The following is a 13,502-nucleotide window of genomic DNA, read 5'->3' as shown; positions in this document are numbered from 1 at the left end:
GTCATTAGGAGGCCATGAACGTTTCAATTAACTATCTGTTTTGCGTCGGATTCGAAAATCTAGACTCACAGGAAATCGACCATAAGGTGCCCGAGGCAGCAATAGACCCTTGGAGACAAGTCGGCTTAAGGAAGATGTAATGAATCTCGACGCAATTTGAGTGTTCCATCGTCATTAGGAGGCCCTGAACGTTACAATTAACTATCTGTTTTGCGTCGGATTCGAAAATCTAGACTCACAGGAGAACGAACGTAATGTGCCCGAGACAGCAATAGACTCTTGGAGCAAATCGGCTGAAGGACGATGTGTTTAATCTCGACTCAATTTGAGTGTTCCATTGTGATTAGGAGGCCCTGAACGTTACAATTAACTATCAGTTTCGCGTCGCATTCGAAAATCTAGACTCACAGGAGACGGACCACATGGAGCCCGAGGCAGCAATATCCCCTTGTAGACAAGTCGGCTGGAGGTCGATGTATTTACTCTCGACGCAATTTGAGTGTTCCATCGTCATTAGGAGGCGCTGATCGTTACAATTAACTATCATTTTTGCGTCGTATTCGAAAGTCTAGACTCACAGGAGACGGACCATATGGTGCCCGAGGCAGCAATATCCCCTTGGAGACAAGTCGGCTGGAAGCCGATGTATTGAATCTCGACGCAATTTGAGTGTTCCATCGTCATTAGGAAACCCTGAACGTTACAATTAACAATCAGTTTCGCGTCGGATTCGAAAATCTATACTCACAGGAGAAGGACCATATTGTTGCCCGAGGCAGCAATATCCCCTTCGAGACAAGTCGGCTGGAGGACGATGTATTGAATCTCGACGCAATTTGAGTCTTCCATCGTCATTAGGAGGCGCTGAACGTTACAATTAATTATCATTTTAGCGTCGGATTCGAAAGTCTACCCACAGGAGAAGGATCATATGATGGTCCGAGACAGCAGTATCCCCTCGGATACAAGTCGGCTGGAGGATGATGTATTGAATCTCGATGCAATTTGAGTGTTCCATCGTCTTTAGGAGGAACTGAACGCTAAAATTAACTATCAGTTTCGCGTCGCATTCGAAAATCTAGACTCACAGGAGAACGACCATAAGGTGCCTGAGGCAGCAATAGACACTTGGGGACAAGTCGGCTGGAGGCCGATGTATTGAATCTCGAAGCAATTTGAGTGTTCCATCGTCATTAGGAAACCCTGAACGTTACAATTAACAATAAGTTTCGCGTCGGATTCTAAAATCTAGACTCACAGGAGAGCGACCATAAGGAGCCCGAGGCAACAATATCCCCATGGAGACAAATCGGCTGGAGGACGATGTATTGAATCTCGAAGCAATTTGAGTGTTCCATCGTCATTAGGAGGCCCTGAACGTTACTATTAACAATCAGTTTTGCGTCGGATTCTAAAATGTAGACTCACTGGAGACGAATCGTAAGGTGCCCGAAGCAGCAATATCCCCTTGGAGACCAGTCCGCTAGACGACGATGTATTTAATCGAGACGCAATTTGAGTGCTCCATCGTCATTAAGAGGGCCTGAACGTTACAATTAACAATCAGTTTTGCGTCGGATTAGAAAATCTAGACTCACAGGAGAACGACCATAAGAAGCCCGAGGCAGCAATAGACCCTTGGAGACAAGTCGGCTAACGGACGATGTATTGAATCTAGACGCAATTCGAGTGTTCCATCGTCATTTGGAAGCCCTGAAAGTTACAATTAGCCATCAGTTTCGCGTTGGATTTGAAAATCTCGACTCACAGGAGACGAACCACATGGAGCCCCGAGTCAGAAATATCCCCTTGGAGACCAGTCCGCTGGAGAACGATGTTCTGAATCGCGACGCAATTTGAGTGCTCCATCGTCATTAGGAGGCCCTGAACGTTACACTTAAGTATCAGTTTTGCGTCGAATTCGAAAACGTAGAATCACCGGAGACAGACCATGTGGTGCCCGATGCAGCGATATCCCCTTGGAGACAAGTCGGCTGGAGGGCGATGTAGTGAATCTCGACGCAATTTGAGTGTTCCTTCGTCATTAGGAGACTATGAACGTTTCAATTAACTATCTGTTTTGCGTCGGGTTCGAAAATCTAGATTCACAGGACAACGACCATAAGGTGCCCGAGGCAGCAATAGACCCTTGGAGAAAAGTCGGCTTAAGGACGATGTATTGAATCTCGACGCAATTTGAGTGTTCCATCGTCATTAGGAGGCCCTGAACGTTACAATTAACTATCTGTATTGCGTCGGATTCGAAAATCTAGACTCCCAGGAGAACGAACGTAATGTGCCCGAGACAGCAATAGACTCTTGGAGGCAAATCGGCTGAAGGACGATGTGTTTAATCTCGACTCAATTTGAGTGTTCCATTGTGATTAGGAGGCCCTGAACGTTACAATTAACTATCAGTTTCGCGTCGCATTCGAAAATCTAGACTCACAGGAGACGGACCACATGGAGCCCGAGGCAGCAATATCCCCTTGTAGACAAGTCGGCTGGAGGTCGATGTATTTACTCTCGACGCAATTTGAGTGTTCCATCGTCATTAGGAGGCGCTGATCGTTACAATTAACTATCATTTTTGCGTCGAATTCGAAAGTCTAGACTCACAGGAGACGGACCATATGGTGCCCGAGGCAGCAATATCCCCTTGGAGACAAGTCGGCTGGAAGCCGATGTATTGAATCTCGACGCAATTTGAGTGTTCCATCGTCATTAGGAAACCCTGAACGTTACAATTAACAATCAGTTTCGCGTCGGATTCGAAAATCTAGACTCACAGGAGAAGGACCATATTGTTGCCCGAGGCAGCAATATCCCCTTCGAGACAAGTCGGCTGGAGGACGATGTATTGAATCTCGACGCAATTTGAGTCTTCCATCGTCATTAGGAGGCGCTGAACGTTACAATTAATTATCATTTTAGCGTCGGATTCGAAAATCTACTCACAGGAGAAGGGTCATATGGTGGTCCGAGACAGCAGTATCCCCTCGGATACAAGTCGGCTGGAGGATGATGTATTGAATCTCGATGCAATTTGAGTGTTCCATCGTCTTTAGGAGGAACTGAACGCTAAAATTAACTATCAGTTTCGCGTCGGATTCGAAAATCTAGACTCACAGGAGAACGACCATAAGGTGCCTGAGGCAGCAATAGACACTTGGGGACAAGTCGGCTGGAGGCCGATGTATTGACTCTCGACGCAATTTGAGTGTTCCATCGTCATTAGGAAACCCTGAACGTTACAATTAACAATAAGTTTCGCGTCGGATTCTAAAATCTAGACTCACAGGAGAGCGACCATAAGGAGCCCGAGGCAGCAATATCCCCATGGAGACAAATCGGCTGGAGGACTATGTATTGAATCTCGACGCAATTTGAGTGTTCCATCGTCATTAGGAGGCGCTGAACGTTACAATTAACTATCATTTTAGCGTCGGATTCGAAAATCTACTCACAGGAGAAGGATCATATGGTGCCCGAGACATCAATATCCCCCTGGATACAAGTTGGCTGGAGGACGATGTATTGAATCTCGAAGCAATTTGAGTGTTCCATCGTCTTTAGGAGGCCCTGAACGTTACAATTAACAATCAGTTTTGCGTCGGATTCTAAAATGTAGACTCACTGGAGACGAATCGTAAGGTGCCCGAAGCAGCAATATCCCCTTGGAGACCAGTCCGCTAGACGACGATGTATTTAATCGAGACGCAATTTGAGTGCTCCATCGTCATTAAGAGGGCCTGAACGTTATAATTAACAATCAGTTTTGCGTCGGATTAGAAAATCTAGACTCACAGGAGAACGACCATAAGAAGCCCGAGGCAGCAATAGACCCTTGGAGACAAGTCGGCTAACGGACGATGTATTGAATCTAGACGCAATTTGAGTGTTCCATCGTCATTTGGAAGCCCTGAAAGTTACAATTAACAATCAGTTTCGCGTTGGATTCGAAAATCTAGACTCACAGGAGAGCGACCATAAGGAGCCCGAGGCAGCAATATCCCCAAGGAGAAAAGTCGGCTGGAGGACGATGTATTGAATCTCGACGCCATTTGAGTTTTCCATCGTCATTAGGAGGCCCTAAACGCTACAATTAACTATCAGTTTTGCGTCGGATTCGAAAATCTAGACTCAAAGGAGAACGACCGTAAGGTGCCCGAGGCAGCAGTAGACCCTTGGGGACAAGTCGACTGAAGGACGATGTATTGAATCTCGTCGCAATTTGAGTGTTCCATCGTCTTTAGGAGGACCTGAACGCTACAATTAACTATCAGTTTCGCGTCGGATTCGAAAATCTAGACTCACAGGAGAACGTCCATAAGGTACCCGAGGCAGCAATAGACCTTTCGGGACAAGTCGGCTGAAGGACGATGTATTGAATCTCGTCGCAATTTGAGTGTTCCATCGTCTTTAGGAGAATCTGAACGCTACAATTACTATCAGTTTCGCGTCGGATTCTAAAATCTAGACTCACAGGAGACGGACCGATTGGTGCCCGAGGCAGCAAAATCCCTTTGGAGACAAGTCGGCTGGAGGACGATGTATTGAATCTCGACGCATTTTGAGTGTGCTATCGTCATTGGGAGGCGCTGAACGTTACAATTCACTATCATTTTTGCGTCGGGTTCGAAAATCTAGACTCACAGGAGAACGATGATTAGGTGCCCGAGGCAGCAATAGACCCATGGAGACAAGTCGGCTGGAGGACGATATATTGGATCACGACAATATTTGAGTGTTCCATTGTCATTAGGAGGTCCTGAATGTTACAATTAACTATCAGTTTTTCGTCGGATTCGAAAATCTAGACTCACTGGAGACGGACCATAAGGTGCCCGAGGCAGCAATAGCCCCTAGGAGACAAGTCGGCTCGAGGCCGATGTATTGAATCTCGACGCAATTTGAGTGTTCCATCGTCATTAGGAGGTCCTGAATGATACAATTAACTATCAGTTTCGCGATGGATTCAAAAATCTAGACTCACAGGAGAACGACCATAAGGTGCCCGAGGCAGCAATAGACCCTTGGGGACAAGTCGGCCGAAGGACGATGTATTGAATCTCGTCGCAATTTGAGTGTTCCATCGTCATTAGGAGGCCCTGAACGCTACAATTAAATATCAGTTTCGCGTCGAATCCAAAAATCTAGACTCACAGGAGACGGACTTTTGGTGCCCGAGGCACCTTTGGAGACAAGTCGGCTGGAGGACGATGTATTGAATCTCGACGCATTTTGAAAGTTCTTTCGTCATTAGGAGGCGCTGAACGTTACAATTCACTATCATTTTTGCGTCGGGTTCTAAAATCCAGAGTCACAGGAGAACGATCATAAGGTGTCCGAGGCAGCAATAGACCCTTGGAGACAAGTCGGCTGGAGGACGATATATTGGATCACGACAAAATTTGAGTGTTCCATCGTCATTAGGAGGCCCTGAATGTTACAATTAACTATCAGTTTATCGTCGGATTCGAAAATGTAGACTCACTGGAGACGGACCATAACGTGCCCGAGGCAGCAATATCCCTTTGGAGTCCAGTCCGCTGGAGGACAGTGTATTGAATCGCGACGCAATTTGAGTGTTCCTTCGACATTAGGAGGCCCTGAACGTTACAAATTAACAATCAGTTTCGCGTCGGATTCGAAAATCTAGACTCACAGGACAAGGACCATATGGTGCCCGATGCAGCAATATTCCCTACGAGACACGTCGGCTGGAGAACGATGAATTGAATCTCGACGCAATTTGAGTGTTCCATCGTCATTAGGAAACCCTGAACGTTACAATTTACAATCAGTTTCGCGTCGGATTCGAAAATCTAGACTCACAGGAGAACGACCATAAGGAGCCCGAGGCAGCAATATCCCCATGGAGACAAATCGGCTGGAGGTCTATGTATTGAATCTCGACGCTATTTGAGTGTTCCATCGTCATTAGGAGGCGCTGAACGTTACAATTAACTATCATTTTAGCGTCGTATTCGAAAATCTACTCACAGGAGAAGGATCATATGGTGCCCGAGACATCAAAACCCCCTGGATTCAAGTAGGCTGGAGGACGATGTATTGAATCTCGACGCAATTTGAGTGTTCCATCGTCATTAGGAGGCCCTGAATTTTACAATTAACTATCTGTTTTACGTAGGATTCGAAAATCTAGACTCACAGGAGACGGAACATATGGTACCCGAGGCAGCAATATCCCCTTGGAGACAAGTCGGCTGGAGGTCGATATATTGGATCACGACAAAATTTGAGTGTTCCATCGTCATTAGGAGGCCCTGAATGTTACAATTAACTATCAGTTTTTCGTCGGATTCAAAAATCTAGACTCACTGGAGACGGACCATAACGTGCCCGAGGCAGCAATATCCCCTTGGAGACCAGTCCGCTGGAGGACGGTGTATTGAATCGCGACGCAATTTGAGTGTTCCTTCGATATTAGGAGGCCCTGAACGTTACAATTAACTATCTGTTTTGCGTCGGATTCGAAAATCTAGAATCACAGGAGAACGAACACAAGGGGCCCGAGGCAGCAATAGACCCTTACAGACAAGTCGGCTCGAGGCCCATGTATTGAATCTCGATGCAATTTGAGTGTTCCATCGTCATTAGGAAACCCTGAACGTTACAATTAACAATCAGTTTCGCGTCGGTTTCGAAAATCTAGACTCACAGGAGAAGGACCATATGGTGCCCGAGGCAGCAATATTCCCTACGAGACAAGTCGGCTGGAGGGCGATGTATTGAATCTCGACGCAATTTGAGTGTTCCATCATCATTAGGAAAACCTGAACGTTACAATTTACAATCAGTTTCGCGTCGGATTCGAAAATCTAGACTCACAGGAGAGCGACCATAAGGAGCCCGAGGCAGCAATATCCCCATGGAGACAAATCGGCTGGAGGACTATGTATTGAATCTCGACGCAATTTGAGTGTTCCATCGACATTAGGAGGCGCTGGACGTTACAATTAACTATCATTTTTGCCTCGTAGTCGAAAATCTAGACTCACAGGAGACGGAACATATGGTACCCGAGGCAGCAATATCCCCTTGGAGACAAGTCGGCTGGAGGACGTGGTATTGGATCGCGACGCAATTTGAGTGTTCCATCGTCATTAGGAGGCCCTGAATGATACAATTAACTATCAGTCTTTCGTCGGATTCGAAAATCTAGACCCACTGGAGACGGACCATAAGGTGCCCGAGGCAGCAATATCCCTTTGGAGACAAGTCTGCTGGAGGACGATGTGTTGAATCGCGACTCAATTTGAGTGCTCCATCGTCATTAGGAGGCCCTGAACGTTACAATTCACTATCATTTTTGCGTCGTAATCGAAAATCTAGACTCACAGGAGACGGAACATATGGTACCCGAGGCAGCAATATCCCCTTGGAGACAAGTCGGCTGGAGGTCGATATATTGGATCACGACAAAATTTGAGTGTTCCATCGTCATTAGGAGGCCCTGAACGTTACAATTAACTATCAGTTTTGCGTCGGATTCTAAAGTTTAGGTTCACTGGGGAACGACCATATGGGGCCCGAGGCAGCAATAGACCCTTGGAGACAATCGGCTGAATGCCGATATATTGAATATCGACGCAATTAGAGTGTTCCATCGTCTTTAGGAGGCCCTGAACGTTACAATTAACTATCAGTTTTGCTACGGTTTCGAAAACGTAGAATCACCGGAGACGGACCAAGTGGTGCCCGAGGCAGCGATATCCCCTTGGAGACAAGTCGGCTGGAGGACGATATATTGGATCACGACAAAATTTGAGTGTTCCATCGTCATTAGGAGGCCCTGAATGGTACAATTAACTATCAATTTTTCGTCGGATTCTAAAATCTAGACTCAATGGAGACGGACCATAAGGTGCCCGAGGCAGCAATATCCCCTTGGAGACCAGTCCGCTGGAGGACGATGTATTGAATCGCGACGCAATTTGTGTGTTCCTTCGTCATTAGGACGCCCTGAAGGTTACAATTAACTATCTGTTTTGCGTCGGATTCGAAAATATAGTTTCACAGGGGAACGACCATAAGGTGCCCGAGGCAGCAATAGAACCACGGAGACAAATCGGCTGGAGGACGAGGTACTGGATCGCGACGCAATTTGAGTGTTCCATCGTAACTAGGAGGCCCTGATTGTTACAATTAACGATCAGTTTTGCGTCGGATTAGAATATCTAGACTCACAGGAGAACGACCATAAGGTGCCCGGGGCAGCAATAGACCGTTGGAGACAAGTCGGCTGAAGGACGATGTATTGAATCTCGACGCAATTTGAGTGTTCCATCGTCATTAGGAGTCCCTGAACGTTACAATTAACTATCTCCTTTGCGTCGGATTCGAAAATCTAGACTCACAGGAGACCGAACATAAGGTGCCCGAGGTAGCAATGGACCCTTGGAGACAAGTCGGCTGGAGGACGATATATTGGATCACGCCAAAATTTGAGTGTTCCATCGTCATTAGGAGGCGCTGAACGTTACAATTCACTATCATTTTTCCGTCGGGTTCAAAAATCTAGACTCACAGGAGAACGATCATAAGGTTCCCGAGGCAGCAAAAGACCCTTGGAGACAAGTCGGCTGGAGGACGATATATTGGATCACGACAAAATTTGAGTGTTCCATCGTCATTAGGAGGCCCTGAATGGTACAATTAACTATCAGTATTTTGTCGGATTCAAAAATCTAGACTCACTGGAGACGGACCATAAGGAGCCCGAGGCAGCAATATCCCCTTGGAGACCAGTCCGCTGGAGGACGATGTATTGAATCGCGACGCAATTTGAGTGCTCCATCGTCATTAGGAGGCCCTGAACGTTACAAATCACTATCATTTTTGCGTCGGGTTCGTAAATCTAGACTCACAGGAGAACGATCATAAGGTGCCCGAGGCAGCAATGGACCCTTGGAGACATGTCGGCTGGAGGACGATATATTGGATCACGACAAAATTTGAGTGTTCCATCGTCATTAGGAGGCGTTGAATGGTACAATTAACTATCAGTTTTTCGTCGGATTCTAAAATCTAGACTCAATGGAGACGGACCATAAGGTGCCCGAGGCAGCAATATCCCCTTGGAGACCAGTCCGCTGGAGGACGATGTATTGAATCTCGACGCAATTTGAGTGTTCCATCGTCATTAGGAGGCGCTGAACGTTACAATTAACTATCATTTTAGCGTCGGATTCGAAAATCTACTCACAGGAGTAGGATCATATGGTGCCCGAGACAACAATATCCCCTTGGAGACAAGTCGGCTGGAGGACGATGTATTGAATAGCGACGCAATTTGAGTGCTCCATCGTCATTTGGAGGCCCTGAACGTTACAATTAACAATCAGTTTTGCTTCGGATTCGAAAACGTAGAATCACCGGAGACGGACCAAGTGGTGCCCGAGGCAGCGATATCCCCTTGGAAACAAGTCCGCTGGAGGACGATGTAGTGAATATCGACGCAATTTGAGTGATCCTTCGTCATTTGGAGGCCCTGAACGTTACAATTAACTATCTGTTTTGCGTCGGATTCGAAAAGCTAGACTCACAGGAGAAGGACCATAAGGTGCCCGAGCCAGCAATAGACCCTTGGAGACAAGTCGGCTCGAGGCCCATGTATTTAATCTCGACGCAATTTGAGTGTTCCATCGTCATTAGGAGTCCCTGAACGTTACAATTAACTATCTCCTTTGCGTCGGATTCGAAAATCTAGACTCACAGGAGACCGAACATAAGGTGCCCGAGGTAGCAATGGACCCTTGGAGACAAGTCGGCTGGAGGACGATATATTGGATCACGCCAAAATTTGAGTGTTCCATCGTCATTAGGAGGCGCTGAACGTTACAATTCACTATCATTTTTCCGTCGGGTTCAAAAATCTAGACTCACAGGAGAACGATCATAAGGTTCCCGAGGCAGCAAAAGACCCTTGGAGACAAGTCGGCTGGAGGACGATATATTGGATCACGACAAAATTTGAGTGTTCCATCGTCATTAGGAGGCCCTGAATGGTACAATTAACTATCAGTATTTTGTCGGATTCAAAAATCTAGACTCACTGGAGACGGACCATAAGGAGCCCGAGGCAGCAATATCCCCTTGGAGACCAGTCCGCTGGAGGACGATGTATTGAATCGCGACGCAATTTGAGTGCTCCATCGTCATTAGGAGGCCCTGAACGTTACAAATCACTATCATTTTTGCGTCGGGTTCGTAAATCTAGACTCACAGGAGAACGATCATAAGGTGCCCGAGGCAGCAATGGACCCTTGGAGACATGTCGGCTGGAGGACGATATATTGGATCACGACAAAATTTGAGTGTTCCATCGTCATTAGGAGGCGTTGAATGGTACAATTAACTATCAGTTTTTCGTCGGATTCTAAAATCTAGACTCAATGGAGACGGACCATAAGGTGCCCGAGGCAGCAATATCCCCTTGGAGACCAGTCCGCTGGAGGACGATGTATTGAATCGCGACTCAATTTGAGTGCTCCATGGTCATTAGGAGGCCCTGAACGTTACAATTAACTATCAGTTTTGCTACGGATTCGAAAACGTAGAATCACCGGAGACGGACCAAGTGGTGCCCGAGGCAGCGATATCCCCTTGGAGACAAGTCGGCTGGAGGACGATGTAGTGAATCTCGACGCAATTTGTGTGTTCCTTCGTCATTAGGACGCCCTGAACGTTACAATTAACTATCTGTTTTGCGTCGGATTCGAAAATATAGTTTCACAGGGGAACGACCATAAGGTGCCCGAGGCAGCAATAGAACCGTGGAGACAAATCGGCTGGAGGACGAGGTATTGGATCGCGGCGCAATTTGAGTGTTCCATCGTAGCTAGGAGGCCCTGATTGTTACAATTAACGATCAGTTTTGCGTCGGATTAGAATATCTAGACCCACAGGAGAACGACCATAAGGTGCCCGAGGCAGCGATAGACCGTTGGGGACAAGTCGGCTGAAGGACGATGTATTGAATCTCGACGCAATTTGAGTGTTCCATCGTCATTAGGAAGCCCTGAACGCCACAATTAACAATCAGTTTCGCGTCGGATTCGAAAATCTAGACTCACAGGAGGGCGAACATAAGGAGCCCGAGGCAGCAATATCCCCATGGAGACAAGTCGGCTGGAGGACGATGTATTGAATCTCGACGCAATTTGAGTGTTCCATCGTCATTAGGAGGCGCTGAACGTTACAATTATCTATCATTTTAGCGTCGGATTCGAAAATCTACTCACAGGAGTAGGATCATATGGTGCCCGAGACAACAATATCCCCTAGGAGACAAGTCGGCTGGAGGACGATGTATTGAATAGCGACGCAATTTGAGTGCTCCATCGTCATTAGGAGGCCCTGAACGTTGCAATTAACAATCAGTTTTGATTCGGATTCGAAAACGTAGAATCACCGGAGACGGACCAAGTGGTGCCCGAGGCAGCGATATCCCCTTGGAAACAAGTCCGCTGGAGGACGATGTAGTGAATATCGACGCAATTTGAGTGTTCCTTCGTCATTAGGAGGCCCTGAACGTTACAATTAACTATCTCCTTTGCGTCGGATTCGAAAATCTCTACTCACAGGAGACCGAACATAAGGTGCCCGAGGTAGCAATAGACTCTTGAAGACAAGTCGGCTGAAGGACGATGTATTGAATCTCAACGCAATTTGAGTGTTCCATCGTCATTATGAGGCCCTGAACGTTAAAATTAACTATCAGTTTCGCGTCGGACTGAAAATCTAGAGTAACAGGTGACGGACCATTTGGAGCGCGAGGCAGCAATATCCCCTTGTAGACAAGTCGGCTCGAGGTCGATGTATTGACTCCCGACCCATTTGAGTGTTCTATCGTCATTAGGAGGCGCTGAACGTTACAATTCACTATCATTTTTGCGTCGGATTCGAAAATCTAGATTCACAGGAAAACGATCATAAGGTGCCCCAGACAGCAATTGACCCTTGGAGACAGGTCGGCTGGGGGACGATGTATTGGATCGCGACACAACTTGAGTGTTCCATCGTAACTAGGAGTCCCTGAATATTACAATTAACTATCAGTTTTTCGTCGGATTCGAAAATCTAGACTCACTGGAGACGGACCATAAGGTACCCGAAGCAACAAAATTCCCCTTGGAGACCAGTCGGCTGGAGGACGATGTATTGAATCGCGGCGCAATTTGAGTGCTCCATCGTCATTAGGAGGCCCTGAACGTTAGAATTAACTATCAGGTTCGCGTCGGATTCGAAAATCTAGACTCACAGGAGAACGACCGTAAGGTGCCCGAGGCAGCAACAGACCCTTGGAGACAAGTCGTCTGGGGGCCGATGTATTGAATCTCGACGCAATTTGAGTGTTCCATCGTCATTAGGAGGCCCTTAGCGTTACAATTAACTATCATTTTTACGTCGGATTAAAAAATCTAGACCTACAGAAGAACGACCATAAGGTGCCCGAGGCAGCAATAGACCCTTTGAGACAAGTCGGCTGGAGGACGATGTATTTAGTCTCGACGCAATTTGAGTGTTCCATCGTCATTAGGAGGCCCTGAACGTTACAATTAATTATCATTTTAGCGTCGGATTCGAAAATCTACTCACAGGAGAAGGATCATATGAAGCCCGAGACAGCAATATCCCCTTGGGTACAAGTCGGCTGGAGGACGATGTATTGAATCTCGACGCAATTTGAGTTTCCATCGTCATTAGGAGTACCTGAAAGTTACAATTAACAATCAGTTTTGCGTCGGATTAGACAATCTAGACTCACAGGAGAACGACCATAAGGTGCCCGAGGCAGCAATAGACCCTTGGAGACAAGTCGGCTCAAGGACGATGTATTGAATCTCGACGAAATTTGAGTGTCCCATCGTCATTAGGAGGCCCTGAACGTTACAATTAACTATCAGTTTTGCGTCGGATTAGAAAATGTAGACTCACAGGAGACGGACCATATGGTGCCCAAAGCAGCAATATCCCCTTGGAGACAATCAGGCTGGAGGACGATGTATTTAATCTCGACGCAATTTGAGTGTTCCATCGTCATTAGGAGGCCCTGAACGTTACAATTAACTATCAGTTTTGCGTCACATTAGAAAATCTAGACTCACAGGAGAACGACCATAAGGTGCCCGAGGCAGCAATAAACCCATGGAGACAAGTCGGCTGAAGGACAATGCATTGAATCTCGACGCAATTTGAGTGTTCCATCGTCATTAGGAGGCCCTGACGTTACAATTAACTATCAGTTTTGCCTCGGATCCGAAAATCTACACTCACAGGAGAACGACCATAAATTGCCCGAGGCAGCAATAGACCCTTAGGGACAAGTCGGCTGAAGGACGATGTATTGAATCTCGACGCAATTTCAGTGTTCCATCGACATTAGGAGTCCCTGAAGTCTACAATTAAATATCAGTTTCGCGTCGGATTCAAAAACATAGACTCACAGGAAACGGACCATTTGGTGCCCGAGG

Source organism: Schistocerca serialis, chromosome 6 (genome assembly GCF_023864345.2).
Source record: "Schistocerca serialis cubense isolate TAMUIC-IGC-003099 chromosome 6, iqSchSeri2.2, whole genome shotgun sequence".
NCBI lineage: Eukaryota > Metazoa > Arthropoda > Insecta > Orthoptera > Acrididae > Schistocerca > Schistocerca serialis.
Note: the sequence above shows the minus strand (reverse complement) of the source record.